At 38.8% G+C, this 6392-nt stretch overlaps 1 long non-coding RNA gene across 1 annotated transcript; it reads left to right on the top strand.

The window, feature by feature from the left end:
- Nucleotides 1-1553: 1553 nt before the first annotated feature.
- Nucleotides 1554-6365, top strand: LOC120433441. The gene is made up of 4 exons (XR_005608562.1): nucleotides 1554-1681; nucleotides 3361-3409; nucleotides 5346-5389; nucleotides 6292-6365. It is a non-coding gene; the product is annotated as an uncharacterized LOC120433441 (long non-coding RNA).
- Nucleotides 6366-6392: the final 27 nt, after the last annotated feature.

The following is a 6392-nucleotide window of genomic DNA, read 5'->3' as shown; positions in this document are numbered from 1 at the left end:
GACATCTCCTTAGACCTGACATGGACTGCTCACAGTCCAAAAGGGCTAGGCAGCGCCTGTATCACCTGAGACAACTGAGAAAGTTTGGAGTCTCTCCAGGGATCCTTAGGACTTTCTATTCGGGCGCTGTGGAGAGCATCCTCACACAGAACTTTACATCCTGGTATGGGAACAGCTGTGTTCAGGACGAAAAGCCCTTCAGAGAGTGATCTGTGTGGCAGAACACTGCTACAGGTCTGCTCTCCCTTCCCTACAGGACATCTACAACAGGAGATGTAGGTCCAGAGCAGCTCGGATTTTTAAGGACTTGTCCAGGACTCCTACAAACAATCCAGCACATTACACTATGGTGTAAGATGCTGGCAGGCAGGGTGTACATTTTAATTTTTTTAACCAAGTAACTCATGAGATGCCAACATCAGGCAGAATGAGCATAAGCTTCAGTAATACCAAGGGCTATGAGAAGAGCTAGGAAAAAGTATGGAGGGAAAAGGCAACGGTGGTCCCTGTGGTAATCAGAACCCACTGACCCCCAAACTGGGGTAGTTGCTCCAGATTTCAGGAACAACATCCAAGACACCTAAGATACCACATAGGACCCTGATTCTCACAGACCTCTGGTAAAGGCCCCAACTTTGAAGGAAAAAAGACTATATATATGTGTATATGCAGGCCAGCCAACAGGTCTGGGTGGGCCCGGGACAACGCTGTCAGCTCAGTTTCTGTTAATCTCTTTGGTTTTTGCAATTGCTGCAGATCACTGAAGGAGTTGCCTTGTCATATAAGGCTTTAAAAACAATTACAATCACATTTGCATTATCCTCTATTCACCTGTTGTGTCATCCACTATTGTTTTTGGTTTTTACAATAAACTTAGTTTACCATTTATTGAAACCTGCCTGGCATCACTTTTGAGTCCACACAATTCGATCCTTCACAATAATACCTGTCTAGTGATCACAATGGTTGGTAGTAGTTGATTGGTTTACATGTTTGCATTGTTTCTATTATTTATTCATTCCTGCATTTAATTAATTTTGCTACTGCTTATATTTTGTGTACATTTCAACTCAACAAATATCAGTTAAATATCAGTTAAGAAATTGCATTTCTAATTAAGCAAGTAATGTGTGGATTCATCTCTTCTCAGCAATCATTAATATATTACACAGATCTTGAAATCACAGATTACACATACTGCAGCACGTCAAGATGGCGGAGTGACATTGCAGTTTGTTTTAAAACATAAACAACAATTTCATACATCTACAGTCTGACATTTTTATTTCAGATATTTTTTTAACGTACATATTAAACCAATTTCAGTTAAGAAATTGTATTTCTCACTTAGCAGGTAATGTGTAGAGTCTTTTCGTTCTCAGCAATTTACACATATCCCGACTTTTGAGGACCCCACCTTGACCATGCCCATCCCCCCACATAGATGGCCGAGTGACGTTGTACTTTGTTTTAACACACCAATGACCCGTCAGTGTCTGGTGCGGTATGTGTAAGAATCAGCGGAGTTAATCTGGTGTTCGCCTTGTCCCAAATCAAGCGCTCCTTTTGTGATCACCACACCTGCTCTCCTTTGGCGCATAGACAGACGACAGACCTGTTTCAGACGACAAGCACGTGCGATACGAGGAGTACAGCTAGCTGTGCAGCATTAACCTGAATGGTAAGTTTTGACTTATGTCACATTATAATATTGTGCTTTTGGGTTAATTTGCGTCGCGTTTGCACATTATATTAACACACAAAGTGTCGTGTGCAGCTGTAACTTAATAGTATGACTTGATGGTTAGCTAATGTTAGCTAACAACGATGCTAACTGAGTTGCTATTAAATCTTGGTCTGCCTATGCTTTTGTCAAGTAAAATAAGTTTAAAACGGTGCAACAATTGGCTGTAAAAATACTACGGACTGTGGTGATTTTTATTTTAATGCATCTATAGTATTTTCAAAATGAATTTCTGTTATTGGTACTTAGTTGACACGAAATGCTTTGCTTCAACACAGTGTTACATTACACAAACTACACCGTTACAGTAAACTGTTCAAACCAAACCATCAAAATATACTGTTTTATTGTGTTGATAGATATTTCAATTTATGCTAAAACTGTAATGGTGTTACGGCTGTAGTTGATCTGCGATCCCTTTATATCATTCTGCACAGATGCGCGTATATACACGGATTAATTCAAAATTGTAAAGCTTCAGCATCATACATCGTGTTTTAGTGGAACTATTACTATTTAAAGTAGATTTAATGTTTCTCTACGTCGTGTTAGAGCTGCAGTGAAAAGATACCATGTAGGAGGGTTATCACGTGAACGGCGCGTAACCGTCATGGTCAGCGGAGGAACGTGAGCTGCCTCGCGCATCATTTCATAGTATGTGATCGGTGCACAGGTGATGAGGGACAAACCAGCTTGTATTTAATTAGCACATGAAAAGAGCAGTGAGTGAAATTAGCAGATGTGAGAATATAGTTGAGATTTCTGCTCTGTCCTCAGCACCCGCACGCAGAGCGGGCAGCAGGCACGGAGAGAGCGTAGGTGAGCTGAGACTTTAGTTTGTGGGACCTGACGTGTTACTGCACACACGACAAAGGTCGTGGTTAAAAAAGGTAAAAAAAAAAAAAGATATTTAATAAAACACTTGTTAAGGAGACACGCTGTCAGAATAATGTTAACGCCGCGTCTGCATTCACCTACGTCACCAAGCTCGTTAACCACAACAAGCTTGTTTGTAAATTGTTAGGAACAAGCTAAAACGAAAACCCGACTGTATGTACATCTGTACTGCATCTGTAATTTTCTACACACTTTAAAATTGAGCTGGTTCTGGTCACTGTGTCTGACAACAGCTCTTAGACAATGAGAGCAGTCCCTCCCTCTGCCAGGTGTAGCATCCCTGCTCAGCCATATAAGAATGGTAATATATCACAGGACCACCGTTCAAAACAAACCTTGTATGTAAGGGAAAGAAGACAAAGCTATTGCTGTAGTTTTGATGATCTGTTACATCCTCAAAATTCTAATAAATCACCATAGAAATTGTAGTAAAATATTTTCTGTCATTGTACTGCTTTAATCATACATCAGAATTTAAGTTAGTAGCTTTGTCACTTGACTGTATATTGGCAATGACTGTACTTTCATAAAGATTTCACAGACAGGAAAATATTAGGAAATGTTGTGGGTAATGATAACCACCATGACAGGCTATCATGTCACAAAGTAACATATATCAATATACTGCCAAATTGTACAACTGGAGCTTACTGAAATACAGTGAAATTTGATTATGTTGGTCCTTAAAATTTGACTAACTGTTTCACTTGTGCTGATAGGAGGATGACCCAAGCTTTGCATCTACCAATGCCAGTGCTGAATGCACAGGTAAGACAGCTCTGTATTACCCTACATTTTGCTTTTTTCCTTCATTGTTGGTAAAACTGTAAATTGGCTTCTGTCATTTTTAAATAGCAAATTGTACAATTGGTTCCAAACCTGAATATATCAAATAAATGCAGTTATAATTCTCATTGAGGTAGAACTGCAAATCACCAGAGAAATGAAAAGCTACAATTCAGATGTGTCTTCAGCAGTTACTCTGCTGTCACTGTAGGTAAATAACATGAAATTGTTAGGATGCCTGGGTCGTTGACCCAGGGTTTTTGGGTTTATTATATTATTTATAATTTCTAGTCTTTGGTTTCTTTGAGTTCTGTCTTATGGTTTATGTCTCGGTCTTCTCTAGTTGCTCTGTCTCCCCTGTCAGCTGTATCCCCTTGTCTAGTTCGTGTTTCTGTGTAGCCTTAGTTGCTATATCCCCGTGTCCAGTCAGTGTCTGTGTCTGCCCTGGTCCCATGTCTCTGTTCCCTCTGTTGTAGTGCCTGCCTGTGAGTCTGTCTGTGTTATGTTTCCTGTTTTATTTTGAAGGTCCATGTCTTATGTTAATATATCTGGTTTTGCTTCCTTGTCTCGTTAGTCCTGATTTGCCCCAGCTGTGTTTCCCTCCTGTTGCCCATTCCCTGATTGCTCCCTCTATGTATTTAAGTCCTGTGTTTCAGTTTGTCATTGTCGCGATCTACCGTTTATTTTGCTGTGTTTTGTCTGCTTGCCTGAGTTTATTTTTTGCACTCTGGAAGTTTGTTATTTTGAGTTCAGCATTAATGCTGTTGTGAGTTCACCTTTTGACTTCGAGCGTCTGCACTATGGGTCCACCATTCCTGCCTGCACACAGCCTACACCTAACAGAAATTAGGGCTGCTCGATTATGGCAAAAATGATAATCACGATTATTTTCACTGAAATTGAGATCTCGATTATTTGACGATATTTATTTAACAATAACAATATATTGAATAATGGCTTTAAAGATGTCAAAAAATAATATAAAATAGTGTGCAAATACTGATAACTGCAAATGTTTGTAATATAAAAAATAAATGAAAAATGTAAACATCTATGTTTAGTGAACTTCAAAATACTGCATAATACTGGTTGTTCACTGTGCTAATTGAGCAGTGGTCTTTGGCGAGGAAAACGTTACCGCGTTTGTTATCTCCTTGTGTCTCTGGGAGCTGGTGGGATATTTAGTCGCGTTGTACAGGGTAGCGTGAATGCAGGTCTGTGAGGATGAAGCAGGTGTTGTTGAGAGTTTTTCTCTATGTTCCTTCATTGTTTGATCGTATGTCACTTTGTGAGCGGTCTTCAAATGATTGAATAAATTTGTAGTGTTGCTCTGTGGTGCAGCTACGACACCGTAGCAAAGTTTACACACTGTGTCTACTTGATCCACGTCTGACTCCGCGAACCCATAATGTTCCCACACCACTTAAGTCATTTTATCTCTCTTTTCAACCAACGGCATTCTTTCTTCAGCAGCCATTATCCTCTCCTCTCCAAAGAACTTCTGCTTAGCTTTCAGAGCTTCCCTCGGGTCCTCTTAATTGTTGTGACGCGTGTTCGAAACGCAGAGGGGTGTGCTCGATTTGCCACACGGAGCAGCGCGAGAGGAGGAGCTAATAATCGGCTCAGTCATTTTTAAAGATCGTTGAAAGCCCAGATCATAATCACGATTAAAATTCGATTAATTGAGCAGCCCTACATGAAATAATCTTTTTTTTTGTTGTTGTTAGAAATAATTTTATTTGGTGTAAGTAGAGGTTGTGCAACAACTATTCTTTTCCAATAAATTCAGCCTTTCAAGTGTTTAGGCTATTTTAAGACAAAACTCAATATATTGTAAATTAAACAAATTGCTCAAAGACAGTCTCAACTTGCCATTGTTAGTTCATCTTGAACCAAGTCAACATTTTTAATTTTGCAGTTGCTGATGGGACAGATGCCTTTAACCCTGCACACAAGAAAGAGGTAGGATATGCCATCTTCTTTTGGTTCTTAAAATGGACCATTAAACCAGCTGTGCACTTAAACAGCTGTGATAGACATTGCACATTGTTAACGCTGACATATTCACTTTACATTATTATTTAAGGAGCAGTTTAGGGTTGTTTGAGTTCTCATCTACACCTTACACATTATACAGCTGTCAAGCCAATATTGCAATTAATAATACATTAATATTGAAATTTCCACTGTTCATTTAGTGTACATCATGCTAGAATGACTCTAAGAATGATTGCTGAAAATATCACATGCACACATTATGTTTTTGCCGTTGAAAATAAACATTCTGGGATTGTTTGATGTGTAATAAGTACAGTTTGTTCAGCTTAAAGCAAAGGTTAGACTGCAGTGTGTTCAGACGGTTAAATTGGTAGAAGGATTTTAAGTAGGCAAACTCCTCCAGTTTGGACCTCCATATAAAAGGTAGTCAATTAGTTTATGCACTGCAGATACATATTCATGATTTCTGATGTGATAAATATTCTTAGTATTTGTTTTGATGATTGGTTCCATATATTTTATTTATGTCAATATATGTACATCTTGTGATGTGAGAGCTAAGTGGAATCAAATCAAATTGTGGCCTTGATTTTTATGTTTTTCTTAATTTTAATAAAAAAATTACAAATGTCAGCCACATTAAAATGTTTGAGGACACCGTTAAAACAAATCATTCATTGCAATACAGTTGTTTATAATAAAATACAAGGTATGATTAGGCCTTGTCTCAGCAGTAAGGCTTCTTTTTCGTATCTAGGCTTTTGCTGTTTGTCATTCCCTCTTTGTTCTGTCTTTTGTCTCTCCACTACTATCTAATAAAGCAAAAACAATAAAACAAGGGTTTTGATTTATTTCTTTGTTTGCAGGTTCAAAGTCGTGGCTTGCCTCGCCTCCAGAAACTCAGGAGACATCATAGTGTATGTGAGCAACGCTACGAGAGGGCACATAGTAAAGGTTAAACGACCAG

The sequence above is a fragment of the Oreochromis aureus genome, linkage group 16, assembly GCF_013358895.1.
Source record: "Oreochromis aureus strain Israel breed Guangdong linkage group 16, ZZ_aureus, whole genome shotgun sequence".
In the NCBI taxonomy this organism is placed as follows: domain Eukaryota; kingdom Metazoa; phylum Chordata; class Actinopteri; order Cichliformes; family Cichlidae; genus Oreochromis; species Oreochromis aureus.
Note: the sequence above shows the minus strand (reverse complement) of the source record. Positions and strands in the feature narration are given on the sequence as shown.